We start from the raw sequence: 12971 nt of genomic DNA, 5'->3' as shown, positions 1-12971 counted from the left end.
TGGCAGAGATTTTGGCCTTTGCTGAAAAACCTTGATGAAGACAAATACTACAGAAACTTGGTTTAACCAATCATTAGTTCACTTGCAGTTAATGATTTGGCATAATCTATTTTTCAAGCTCTTTCTGTGCTGCTTTGCAGATGTTTAAACTGTGTCCTCTGGAGTCTGCAATAAGTAGCTAGCAGGATGTGTACCATTTTTATTTTAATAATCAACAGAGGCGCAATCTACTTTATAAGTACTTTCTAAAGCTAATTCCCATTCAGACAGTTATGTGCCAGGGACTTGAATTACCTGATTTGTATGCTCCTGTCTCTTGTACAGCAATTTAAGCATGGTCTTGCTAGGTTAGATCAGAAACTCAGAAATCCTTTGAGTACAGTACTCGGCCCCCTTTCAGAGAACAGTGGGTGCCATTGGGACTGCTGCTTGACCCACCTTCCAATTCCTTCTCTTTATGTTGACCCTCACTGACCTAGACCTTTTTCTTTTGTGTCCATTTTGTTTCCCCTGGTTTTTTTGGTCTGTCTTTCCCGAGGGGAGGCTCTTCAGCTGGTTAGAGAGGAATATCAGCCTGTCTCTAAGGGGAAGGCTAGTAGAAATAGTGGTCATTTCAAAAAAAAAAAAAAAAAAGCATTAAGCTTCTTTTAGAGGAGGGAGGAAGGGAGGGAGGTCCTGCTTCATCAGCATCACTGCCAGATCAGCTGAGCCCACGTCCAGGCCCTGCCAAACTTGTCCATGGTGCAGGTAGTCTGCATGCACTGTGTGTGCCCTTTTCCTGTGGCTCTAATGCAATGTGCAGCTCTTTCCAGTTGACAGGAGATCTTTCTTCATATCTCTGGACTTTTACCAGGCCCTGGAGGCTCCTCAGCACAGCGGTGCCCCACAGCAGCCAAGCTGCCTCATTGAGCCCCTGCTGTACAACCCTTGGTGTCCCATGTGCCTTGTGGATGGTCCTGCTGCTTATTCCCAAGTCTGCAGACCTCCTGAATCCCTGTTGATGGAGTTCAGGTGTTTCCCTTGCTGTATGCACAGGTCGTTGGGTGATCTGTCTGTATTCTTCCCTCTCTGCTCAAGGGTGGGAGGGAAGCATATATTCAGTCTGCTGGACTACAGCACTTCCCCTCACTCTTTCAGTAATGCTGGCAGAGGTTCTCACTGTTCCTTTTCCCTTTGTCTCTTAATCTCCATCCTTTCTCCGTCCAACAGTTTCTACTCCTGGCCCTGGACAACCCATGCATCCACAGTGCTGGAAGGAGAAAGGTTGACCAGAGAGCACTTGCAGGTGCTGAAGCATGTCCTGTGTGAGCTGCTTCCTCTTTGAATGGCGTTATGGGAATACCTTCTTATGGTGTAGTCGAAATATTTCCATTTTGATGTTTCTTGGACACCTGGCACTTCTGGATTTTGCTGGAAATGGCGCATGAACAGACTTCCTTGTAAAACTGGCTGTGCATATCTGTGTGACAGCAAAATGAGGTCAAAAATGCTTTATTTTGTTTATATGTAATCTTAAGGAGCCCAACAGCGTGCCATATGTCATCGGTTCAGGTTTTTCACTACTAGCTGGTTGACCAATTTGACTTAAATCTTGAGAACCTTGAACCTGAGAAAGTATTGAGCTTTTCAAGTTGGAACAAGGCTTATTTTGAAAAAGTTTGAGCACATATCAGGTCTCCTCTTGCTTCCCAGAAAAGTAGAAGTAAATTTTACAAAGCATATGTAATGTTAAGACTTGCTAGCATTTTGCAGCAAGGCTGACTTAAATTTTAAATATATACTTTCAGCAGAATATTTAAGAATCATTAAAAATGAAAAAAGTAATTTGCCTTTAATATTGGTTGGACTTGGCTGGACTTGGAAGAGGTTAAAATTTTCCTTTTTTGGCACGTTTGTTGGATTAATGAACCTTAGGTGCTTTAGGTAGACTACTTCCAGCTTTACATGAGCTAGCAGCTAAAACCTCTATCTTGCTCTGCATATAGAAAGGCAGATATGTTTCTCTTTTCAGTGTTAATATCTCTGCTTCCTCTCTGTGTTGGCTTTGGATGAGTGATGCTCTGTCACCATCAACAAGGACTGAGCGCAAAGTAGCTTCTCATCACCTGTGGCATTCTCAAGACATAGAGTGTTCTTAAGAATAGTTTTGTGTAAATTGATGCTGTAATTGTATATTCCAGATACATGATTGACCTGCATTTTTTTGAATAGCGAGCAAAATGATGAGCAGAGGATGCACCTTCATCCAGTTCTGACTCTCTCATGGCCTGAGATCTCCGTGTAAAAGCAGGTGATATCATTGGGAGGAATGGGGTTGTATCCCAGTCTGTGTTAGAGAAATCCACCCTGCTTTCAGGCAGAATGGGTTGCATCACTGTCTACCTGTAGCTGAATTGCAGATTTGCATCAATAAAAAATTAATGACTGTCTAAATGAAATATTTAAACTTCTCCATTGTGCCCCAGCCTTAGTCTTGTAAGAAGAATTCCAGTGTTTAAAGTTTATCATCTATATTGGGTGCGTCCTCTCAGAACATATTCGATTTCTATGTTAAGTAGCTTAATTGCCTTATAGGTTTCTGAATTAAAGGCCGTATTCTATTAGCTATTTGCTAATTCTGTAATGTACACCAGAGCTGAGCTAACTATGGTTTTGCTAATAATAAATAATCCTTCAGAATTTCAGCTGGACAGTATTTGACAGTCCTACTTTAGAAATCGTGAGCCATGCCTGTTACAAGAGTGCTTACCTGCGACTGAGTCTGAAAGGCTTTATTTTGGAGGAGAGAATATTGAATTTAGGGGGTAGAAGGAAGTAAAGGTTTAAATTGCCTTTCCTGCTCATGGAAGGAAGAATGGCTCAGAGCAAAGTATTTTTGTACTAAACCATTTCTCTTGAATAATCTTCTGCCAATAGCAAAAAAGGGAGCTTGTATGTGTTTCTGGGAGCACAAATTAGATCCTTCGTTTGTTTATGATAAATGGCTGAGGTTTGGTGGGATTAATAAATCAACCAACTAGGTGAACATGCTTTAGCACGTGTGTTTTACTTTTGTTCCTCACTGAAAGATTATGTAGTGGCACGTGTAAATACTCTTTAATATTCCTTGTAACTTTGAAGGAAAGAGAGCTTATGTTTGTAGTGTTATTGAACTGTTAGTACTAGTATCCACTTTTTGTTTCTTAACCAAAAGAGGGAGATGGCTTGAAAAAGAAAAAGCAGGTGATATTTATTCACTGTAGTCTTCACTGTATGGACAACATAAGCATAGGATTTTTTAAAAGAAGGTGTGGTTCAGTAAGATCTGGGAATAATCTTGGAGATCTAGGTTTTGATGTGTATCACTGATGACCTACTGAATTCAGTGAGTACTTAATGTATTTTGTTTCTGGCAGAAAGCACTTGGCAGCTTGTAGGAAGGAGCTCAATCTTAACCCAAATTACTTTTCTTGAAGTAAGAAGTAAGTATTCTTTAGGTTTTAAGAATATAGAGAGAAGCATTTGGATGCAAAATGTGTTTGACGTATTTTGTAATCAGGTTCATTTGGGAATAATGTAGGTTCAGTAACTTAAAAACCTGTGGCATCGGGTTACTAAAGTACTGACTTTTTTTTTTTTCTGACTTTTGCTTTGGTTTCCATAGTTATGCATATTTACTGTTGCAGTTCCATATGAGGCAGCTGTAAACTGCAGTGTGTAAGAACATCTGGTTATGCAAACCCTTGTTGATGAAGGGAAAGGGATGGAGGTAAATTTAATGTACTAAGAGACTGCTCCCTTAAACAAAAACATTGCCTGCAGAGTTCAAGTATAGCATAAGTTTTGTTTCCTTTTTTTTTCTAGTATAAAACGTTTTCTTAAATAATGTGTACTTCTTATTGTCATAGTTCTCTTAATGTTTCATTCTTTCTTCAATATACACGACTACCTAAAAATCAAGAAACAAAATGCTTCTCATCTTATCCCCATTTTTAAGACTTCAGTTCTTCTAGAGAGTAGAAAGGGCTTGGAGAATGCCAGACTGGTGAGCTTCTAAACATGCAATGCTAGGAACTGTAAATTAAATCTGTCCGTGGAAGGCAAAGTCTTTTGGACAGTATGAATATCAAAGTAGTATTGTGGAATCATGAAATAATCATGCAGATAGAGAAAAGCAGTCAGGTTTTACCTTGATTAGCTCCTAGGGAAACGCATTTGCACTCCAGGCAGTGATTAGTATGTCTTCTGGAAGCACTGTGGCACTTGCTCCATCTCTGAAGCACTAATAATTTGATCTTTTTGAGTAAAAATTATTGCAGGTTTCACAAAGTGGTAACAAGCTGTGTGTAAGTTATGTTCAGATGTCTCTGTCTTTCCAACTGAATGACTATAAGGAACATTTAATTTGAAACAGGTTGCCTATTACTTAACTGAAAGCTGCATTTGATATTTAATTAGAAGTACATAAATGTTTGTTATTTATGTAATACTTGGAATATTCTTTACTGTAGTAGGCAAGGGTGTTTTGTTTTTTTTTATTTTGGTCTGTTGCAGGACTCTTCTGGAAGCTCTTTATCAGCTTAAGGGTAATATAATAAAAGTCCTCTTATTAGATAAAAAGAATAGACAAAAATTGTACCCTCTTGTATTATAAAAGCTAACAAGGTGTTGCAAATGATGAAGCACTGCATCATTCAATATTCAGATGAATACAGGTGAGTACATCTAAGCTGTGACTGTCTTGGGTTTAAAATGCTCTATGCTTGCCCATGTGGAAGAGTAAAGAGAAAAAGGAGGGGGATGGCAGGTGGATCTCAAGATTTAAGACTTCAGAAAATTTTCTCTCTTCCATTTTTTGTTTGAGTTATAGTAAGGTTGGAGTCCATAAAGGAAAAATACATAGTAGTTTTTGAGCGGTCTTAGGGATTACATCTTAACGTATCACCAACACAGCTGTTACATTGCAATACTATGTCATGATTATATTTTACAGAAGGAGGAAAAAAGAATTAGATGAAGCGATCCTTTAAGCTCCCAAGGGTTTAACATACTGTTCTAACATGCGTTACAGCTTTTAAAAATAAAAAAGAATAGCTGTTTAATATTTACTTTATGGTTTTAATGAGTCAGGGGAATGTGAGGACCCAGAATAAAAAGTTCACAATTTACAGACCATTAAATGTAGAATGTACTGAAGTTAATCTGGAGGTACAGCAGCCTGTATGGCACTTGAGAAAGATTGCTCAGTCCTTCTGGGATGCTTACAACAAACTGGATAAAAAAGTCCATGTTGGTTTGTTTTTTTTTTTTGTTGAATAGCTCTGTCTTGTTTTCATGATGCAGTGCCATGTAGTTGCATTAAAAAGACTCTAGCAGGGCTAGAAAAGGAAATGGTGGTGAGGATGAATATTTGTAGGAGCTTTGCTTCAGAGAAGGTAAAATAGTGCTTGCAAGGTCATCAGCTGTTGAGAGAAGCTTTAATGATCTGGCATCATCCAAACAAGGATGTTACACTTAAGTTAAGTAGGGGATCAAAGGGGATTTCTGAGTTTATAGATGAGAAAAAGGGGAGTGTTCAAAGAGAGGATGGATATACACAGAGAAAGAAGGGGAAGTGCAGGGGTGGAAAGGATGAGGTTTCTTGGTGTTGCCAGAAGAGTGGAGTTTAGGGAACCTAGGATGAATAAGAGTTACAAGTCGCAAAATGCACAGAGATTTTATTCATGATGTGCTTTTGTTCTAAAGCTTTTATTCTGAGGTGCTGATAAATCTACTGATTTAAAGCGGTTTCAGTTATTCCAATGAACTCCAAACCTGTGTGCCTGAAAACAGACCCATACTTGGTGCGCTCTTAATTGGACTTGCTGAATTAGCCAAGGGTAACACCCTGAGGACTGTGGCTCAAATCTTTGCTTAGAAACCATCAAATTGTAAATGATGTGGGTCTTCGTGCCTGACATGAGAGCTGCAGAAAGATACTGTGTTACAGCTGTGTTGATAACCAGGGCAGTACTGAAGCATGTAGCACTTTAAGGTTATGTTGATCGCCAGAGTTTAGTTTTGGTACAAGTAAAGTGTGTCAAGCATAGAGCTTAATGGGAGGAAAAAGCAAAATCAAAAGACTGCACAATGAATCAAAACTACCTTATAGAAAAATAAGCTATCATCAGAGGGGACCCCCCATACTAAAAAAACAAAACTACATGTTATCCTGTGCAAACTCAAGTTCTGGTGTTTTGACGCTAACTCAATTTCCCTGGTGCCTTTCCTCATTCTGAAGGTGAGATAATGTTTTATTGTGGCAATGATCCTACTAAATGTCAGGCTGATGTCAGTGATTTGTTTTTAAACAAAATCTCCTCTAAAATAAACCGCACCCAGTGATTAGGATGTTTATGTTGTTAGCATATGGAAGAAAGCAAAAGGCAGAACAAATTCAATACTTAATTTACTTTTAAAGCATTCAGCACCACCAACTCAGTTTTACTACTGTTAAGATCAGATATTCTTATTTACATTTCTCTAGAGGTAGAGCATAAACTAGACAGATAGTATAAGCTAGACAGTTTTTGTTTGCTCAACTACTTAACTTGAAACTTGCCTCATTCACACGTTTAAGGGTTTTTTGGGGGGTTGGTTTTGTTTTAGTTGTCACTTAAGATGGTGAGCAGATAGAACTGTTTGCTGCTGAAATGGGGAGATACCTCACTTGACTTCCTCCTTCTAGTTCTCTGACTGTTTCCCGGCTCCTCTTTTTCAGTGGTTCTGGTGTACTTTTGACTCTTTGCTGAGCCAATGCATCCCACTAGTCCAGCAAAAACATTCTGCTTTTGCCAATTCTATGCCCTTTGTAGGCTGCTCGCCTGTATAGCCTAATTCTGTCCTTGGACATGCTTACTACCTTTTGAACAGTTTTGGTGAAATAGTTGCATCCTATTTTTCCTGCATGTCATAGCTACTCTTGAAGACATTAAAGTCTGCTTTGCAGAGTTTGAAAGTTCGCAGTAGTTAAACTGACTTTGAGGGGCACTGCAGATCACCCAGCACAAGTGGAACTTGCTGTTGAATTGCAGTAATCAGTGCCCCGTTTTTAGATTTTTAAAAAACTGAGCACCAGAAAATGGAAAAAAAATTGTAGATCAGGAGTTAACAGCTGAATGTATCCTCAAATAGATCAAAGCCCCACATTATCTCTTTTCTCAGTTTCTGAAATCAAAAGCAGCAGATCTGTTGAGATGCTTGTAATCAGTAGAGCACCATTTGTGCTTGTTTCACATTCATAATTGATCTTAGCCAGACTGAGCCTGGTGTCCTCCTGGTTACTGTCATCTGGAATGCTATGCAGTTTCAAACTTTACATTTATTGTATTTGCAGTGTGCCAGTACTTCCGTTCTTGGCACCTCAATAAATATTTTGTGACGTTTCTTCTTCATCTCATCTTGCATGTCTTTTAGACTCCTCTTTGTATAAGGAAATAAGCAAGACTTTATATCTGATTTGTCTTTGCTGTTGTGGGTTATTGGACAAATATCAAGCCAGAAATTATACTTCTGTTTTGCTAGCTAATCAGCTACATAATTAAATGACAGTAGAGCATCTCTTCAGTCTTGTTCTCTCGTGGGATTTCGTCCCAACTTGCTGCTCCATGACACTGTAAAAATGGCATCCTTTTGCTTGTCCGTTCCCTTATACTTTGGGTCTCACTCCTCTCTTCACTCCTTGTTCTCTCTTGGTAAAGAATTAGTGACTTCATCACACATGTGATTTTAAGCTGCTGCAGGTGAGATATGTAGTGTTTTAAGCACTGTGGTCTTTTTTTTGTCCTCTTTTAAGTGTAAGCATAGTGCTAGTATTAATTAAAGGTAATAACCTGCTTTACAGTAGTTTCTATCACTACTTAATTTAAGAGTGGATGATTCCTTCATATGGTTAAAAGAAAAAAAAATAATCCTAAACTGATATTAATGCAAAATAATTTGGTATTATTTCAAAAGTTCAAACACCAGAAGGTTAAAGGTTATAAAATTGGTGGGTTTTTTTTTTTGGTCTGCTGCTTGTTTCTATAATATTCAACATAGTTTTATTTACTGTTACACTAAGGTGCAACAGGCAAAGTTTGACTCCCACCCCCCCCTTTTTTTTTTTTTCAGCCTCTTACTTCTCCTCCTCCTCTTAGTCCAACAGAAATGCCCTTGCACAAATAGGAAGAAACATAGGAAACATGCATGCACTAAGAATGCGGAAATAAACTCCATGCAGCTGTTTAGTTCATTAGCCTTTCTAATCCTTATGGGAATTAAATTACTGAAGGGGATGGCAGGTTCACCACAATAGGATTCTTGGGTGCAGTGCTAAGCAAAGTTCACTTAAAGCTGGCATGCAACTGGTGACTGCCAAATTCTACTTTTTTTGAGAGAGAGAGACAGAAAATATCACTAGCCTGCTTAATCATAGTACTGTACCAGCGTAGTTTTCTGAGTAATTAGATAGTATAACAGACTGTTTTAGGTTGGTTTATATAATTTTTCCTGGTAGGGCCTTATTTTATATTAAAACAATATTTTTTTTCACCAGACACTTCGCCAGATATTTGGTGTGTTGCTTTTTCCCCTGTCTTAGCACATTCTCTTCAAGGGTTACTTTAGTTTTGCAGCTTAGTGTGTTGACAGCCTGGCTTCTGACATAACATGGATAAAATGATGGTGATTATTATGTTCTTATATAGCTCCCAACTAAATCCTTTGCATATACCGTGGCTTGATTTGGGAAAATAACCCATAGATTTTAGACTTATGCCCACCAAAAACCATCTCTATCAGTTCCGTAGTCTAACCTGTGCATATTGGAGTTTAAGTCATCGAGCCAGAATGTATCACACGCAGGAAAGCTGAATGCCTTGCCTTTAGGCCGGATCTGGCTTGCTTGATATATTTATCTAGATCCCATGACAGATTGTGCAGAATTTTAGCTTACAGCTTTGAAATAGAAGTAAAATTTCTAATCCTTAGAGGCTAAGACGACTAACTTCCAAATGTGAAATAATACAGTGCTTCTTTAAGTATCCAGAAATGATAACACTCTGATGAGGACTGCTAAGCCTAATTAGAGATTTTCTAAGTCATATCATTAAATAACTTAAATGCATGAATATATGCATAATTTAATTGTGCACATAAATAAGGTAAAGGGGGCAAAAGAATTTGGAGAATAATGAAGATGCATATCCTGTATCCTTTTCTCTTATCCTGAGCGATGCTGAATACAGCGCTCTGACTAGTCTGTGGTGATGCATTCTCTTCTCAGCTGTTACTTAAATCTGACTCACGGTGTCTGTAGGAGACCTGCAGAGAACCAAGAATTATGTGTACCTTGTGCTAGGTAACTCCAGCCTTTGGTCCAAGTGATAACTGTAGTTCAGTCTGCTTTACCGCTTTAGTTTATAACCCTGTATGATAAAACATAAGCATAAACTCTGCTTCCCTCCCGTTGATTTTCTTTTATACTATGTCAGATAAGATGCTCATTTTATATTTTATATTTGTCAAGTTCGTTCTTTTATGAAGTGAACAAAATGTTCAATAAGAGTGAAAGAGGAAATCAATCTTCGGAGGACTTCAGGCTGCGGACTGAAGTGTAGGCAGTGCTGCAGTTGCACGTTACTGTTCCAGTATTAAAGCCAGAAGGAAACCATGCTTGCTGTCAAGAAGTTTTTTCAGTATTTAGAGCTGGGAACAGGATTTAGAACTGGGCAGATTTCCTTGAAATACTGGAATTTGTTTCAGTGGAAGAGGGGGACTATCAAAAGAGATGATCTTAGGATGAAAATTTTTGTTGCAACTAATGTGGAATCTGCTATAGTGCTGCCATCATTGTCTGCCTGTGAAGTGGAGTCTTTCAGTAACAGAAATCAGCGTTGGAATAGTGTAGCTGTTTCATAGTGTTATCATTGTTGTCAAGCAATTGTTTTAATCTTTTTACTTAACCTAACAAGTGAAAAATTATTTGGGGGAAACATGATTGCCTCTTTTGTCATTGGGGGGGAGGGGGCACTGTCTTCTGTTTGTGTTGCCCATTTGGATTGTTAACCAGGTTGAACTTTGCATCATAAAGTATTTTGCTGCTTGATCCATGTGCAGACGTAACTTGAAAGAAGGATCCATTTTCTAAAGTGATTAGGTTCAATGTTTTGTGCAGCCATTCGAAAACTGCTGTCATGACTAGGTGGATTTTGGGATTTCTACACAGAGCAGAACTATGTGGGTGGATGGAAGGACAACTTGGACTCAAATAAATCTGGTGCACAATGGGCAGAATTTGTGAATCCCAGTGCCTTGGCAGTAGTCTCTTGTTTCCCTCGCCTCCCTCCATCTCTGTCCAACCAGGGCAGTAGCAGGAGATCAATGTAAAAAAGATATTTGTACTGGACAAGAAGCAGTATGTGTGGTGCTATGTCTGGAGCTCTAGATGCAAGTTTGTTAGGCAGCTGTTCCCAAAAGGCATGTTAAAAGCTGAGCTCTGCCTGAGCCTCACTCAGTGAAGAGAAGGGCAGATGAATGACTGATTTAGACTTCTTTCCTCATCTCAGATGCTTATGATCATTAAATATGAGTGAAACTAATTTCTGAGTTTCTAGACTTCTGTTGAGTATTTTTTGAATTGGCCGTTTCATTCAGAAGTTACTAGAGAGGACAGAACGTAGAATAACATACTCAATACTCACTTAGGAAATCAGGCTTAGAGTAGTGATTTTTAGTTTATGGTCTGTGCAGAACTGTGCATCATTGGCAGCTGGTAGGAGCAGATCTGCAAAGGAGGCTGCTGCAATGTCTCCTGGAGAATAGGCAGGGAATTACGCTCCTGAGAGTGCTCTTTTTCCACTACTCCTTCCTACTGACAGGAGAAACAGCACACTTTGTGTGCCTGCGATCATGGTTTCTGGCTGGTTCTCTTGTGGCCTTCCTTAAGGTTATCTTTTCACCTACTGTGCCCAAAGTCCCTTAGAATTTTTAAAGATGGCTCAGGATGTTATAGATCTTCACAAGAACATTGAGATCTTCATCCTGACTTAAGTTGCTTACCAAGATCAGGGGAACTGAAGGGAGAAGAGAGATGAAGGTGAGGATTTAAGTCTCCATGAAATCACAGCAGAGTTCAGATATAAGCATTATGTGATTCCCTGTATTTTGATCTGTTGTGTGAAGACAGTCTGAAGAAAATATTACTGAAATAAAAACTGAGTCTCAGGCTAAAAAATTGGGAAAATATCATAGCTTTAAGCTCAGCTGTGTGGGAGGGAGGACCCTCAGAACTGATCTAGAACATACCCATGTTGATGTATTATGTACTATGTGTATGTATATATTAGATCTAATATATACATATTATAAATATGTGTGGATATATGTTTAATGCTATCTTCACCTCTTTTTTTCAGACCTTTACCTGTTTATATTTTGCTGTATATATAGTATATATATATATATCACCTTCCATTTGCTTTCATCTTAAGGTAGTTTGTATCATGTGACATTTCAGAGACCTGGCAAACATGAAGGCACATCCCATGTCTCTGGGCATGGACGGCTAAAACTAGAACTGCCGACTGCAGGTAGTGGATTGGGTTTTAGTACTTTTCTGCTATCCCTTAAAAGGATAACTGGTCCTTTACCACAAAGTGTGGTTTGAGAGTTTGTGCTGTAAGATGTGTGAAAGTGAATTGGGGTTTTTTTTGATGACTAGTGTTAGCAGACTTTTGAGCTCATAAGAAGATTACAGGGTTTGACTGAAATGCATGTTAGACCTGGCTATGTGTTTTAAAATGAAGTTTTCTTGGATAGGAGCACTACTGCTTGCATCTCTTAGCTGAGTTTGGTACTGAGTGTTTTGGCCTTTTTTTATGTCATTCATTTGAAGACAGAATAAGCAAAACCACTTGCGGGTTTAATGCTTCAGTGATCTGGTGGGCCAAAATGGAAAATGCTACTTGAAATAATCTCAGTGTTATTGTCGAATCTGTAGGAAGCTTACATGGCCATATGCTTTTAGCTTTTCCCAAATCCTAATTAATAAAGAATGAATCTATATATGTGTGTGAATTAATAAAGTCTAAGATCGTCTCGAGTAGAAGTGGTACCTGATAGTTAACTTTGCAAGGAAGGAGAATGAGGAGCTAGAGAAAAAAATCTTTTGGGTCTAGTTTCAGTAACTTAAATTTAATTTAGAAAATTATGACTGAGGCAAAACTCCTACCAGCACGTACTGTAATTTTTATGAAGTAGGATGTGGAGCGTGTGTTGCCAAGGCCTGGAGTCTGAATCTCTGTTAGGGGCTTGTACATGGTGCCACAAAACAGCAAGTAACACCAAAATATCTTTCACCTACTATAGCTAGAAGTATCACCATGAGTTCCCATTTTAACTATTTTGCCTGTTAGGTGGTAATGTATGCTAGAGGAGGCAGACCACGCTTTTTTGATTCTTGGATGGCGATGTTAGAACAGTTCTATCTCTAACAGCAAGTCACATATAGAATTTCTTCTAGTTTTACTTCCATATAAAGAACAGCCTCTCCTGCCTTCCTAACTGTGGCTGAAATATCCAGCACTGCTGCAGGCACTAGAGTCTTGACCCTACAGCACAGCAGCAGAATCGTCTGTACCCATTTCTCAGCTGAGCTTCTTCAGGTGGAAGTTTGGGGGAAATTTTTCAGTGCAGTGTATGGTCACAGCGTTCTCTCACGCAATTGTTGTCAGCAGTGGTAGGAATTTAAGTCATTCCACAGCAGCAGGAACTGTCCTACTTTGCTCTTAATCTCAGTTAGCAAGGCAGCACTAGTTGATAAAAATGTGTGTAGCTCTGGAGGCCCAAGTAGGTCTTGAAGTGCAGCTGAGGATAACCACAGCCTAGGTTGCGGAAGAAACTTTTTTGCTAGCTGTGGGAGTCCTAAGCAGTTCAGAATACGTTTTTCATTACTTTGGTTTTATCCTTGATGT

Source organism: Charadrius vociferus, unplaced genomic scaffold (assembly GCF_000708025.1).
Source record: "Charadrius vociferus isolate BGI_N301 unplaced genomic scaffold, ASM70802v2 scaffold196, whole genome shotgun sequence".
NCBI classification, from domain to species: Eukaryota; Metazoa; Chordata; class Aves; order Charadriiformes; family Charadriidae; genus Charadrius; species Charadrius vociferus.
The sequence above is the reverse complement of the archived record's forward strand: the minus strand, read 5'-3'. Positions refer to the sequence as shown.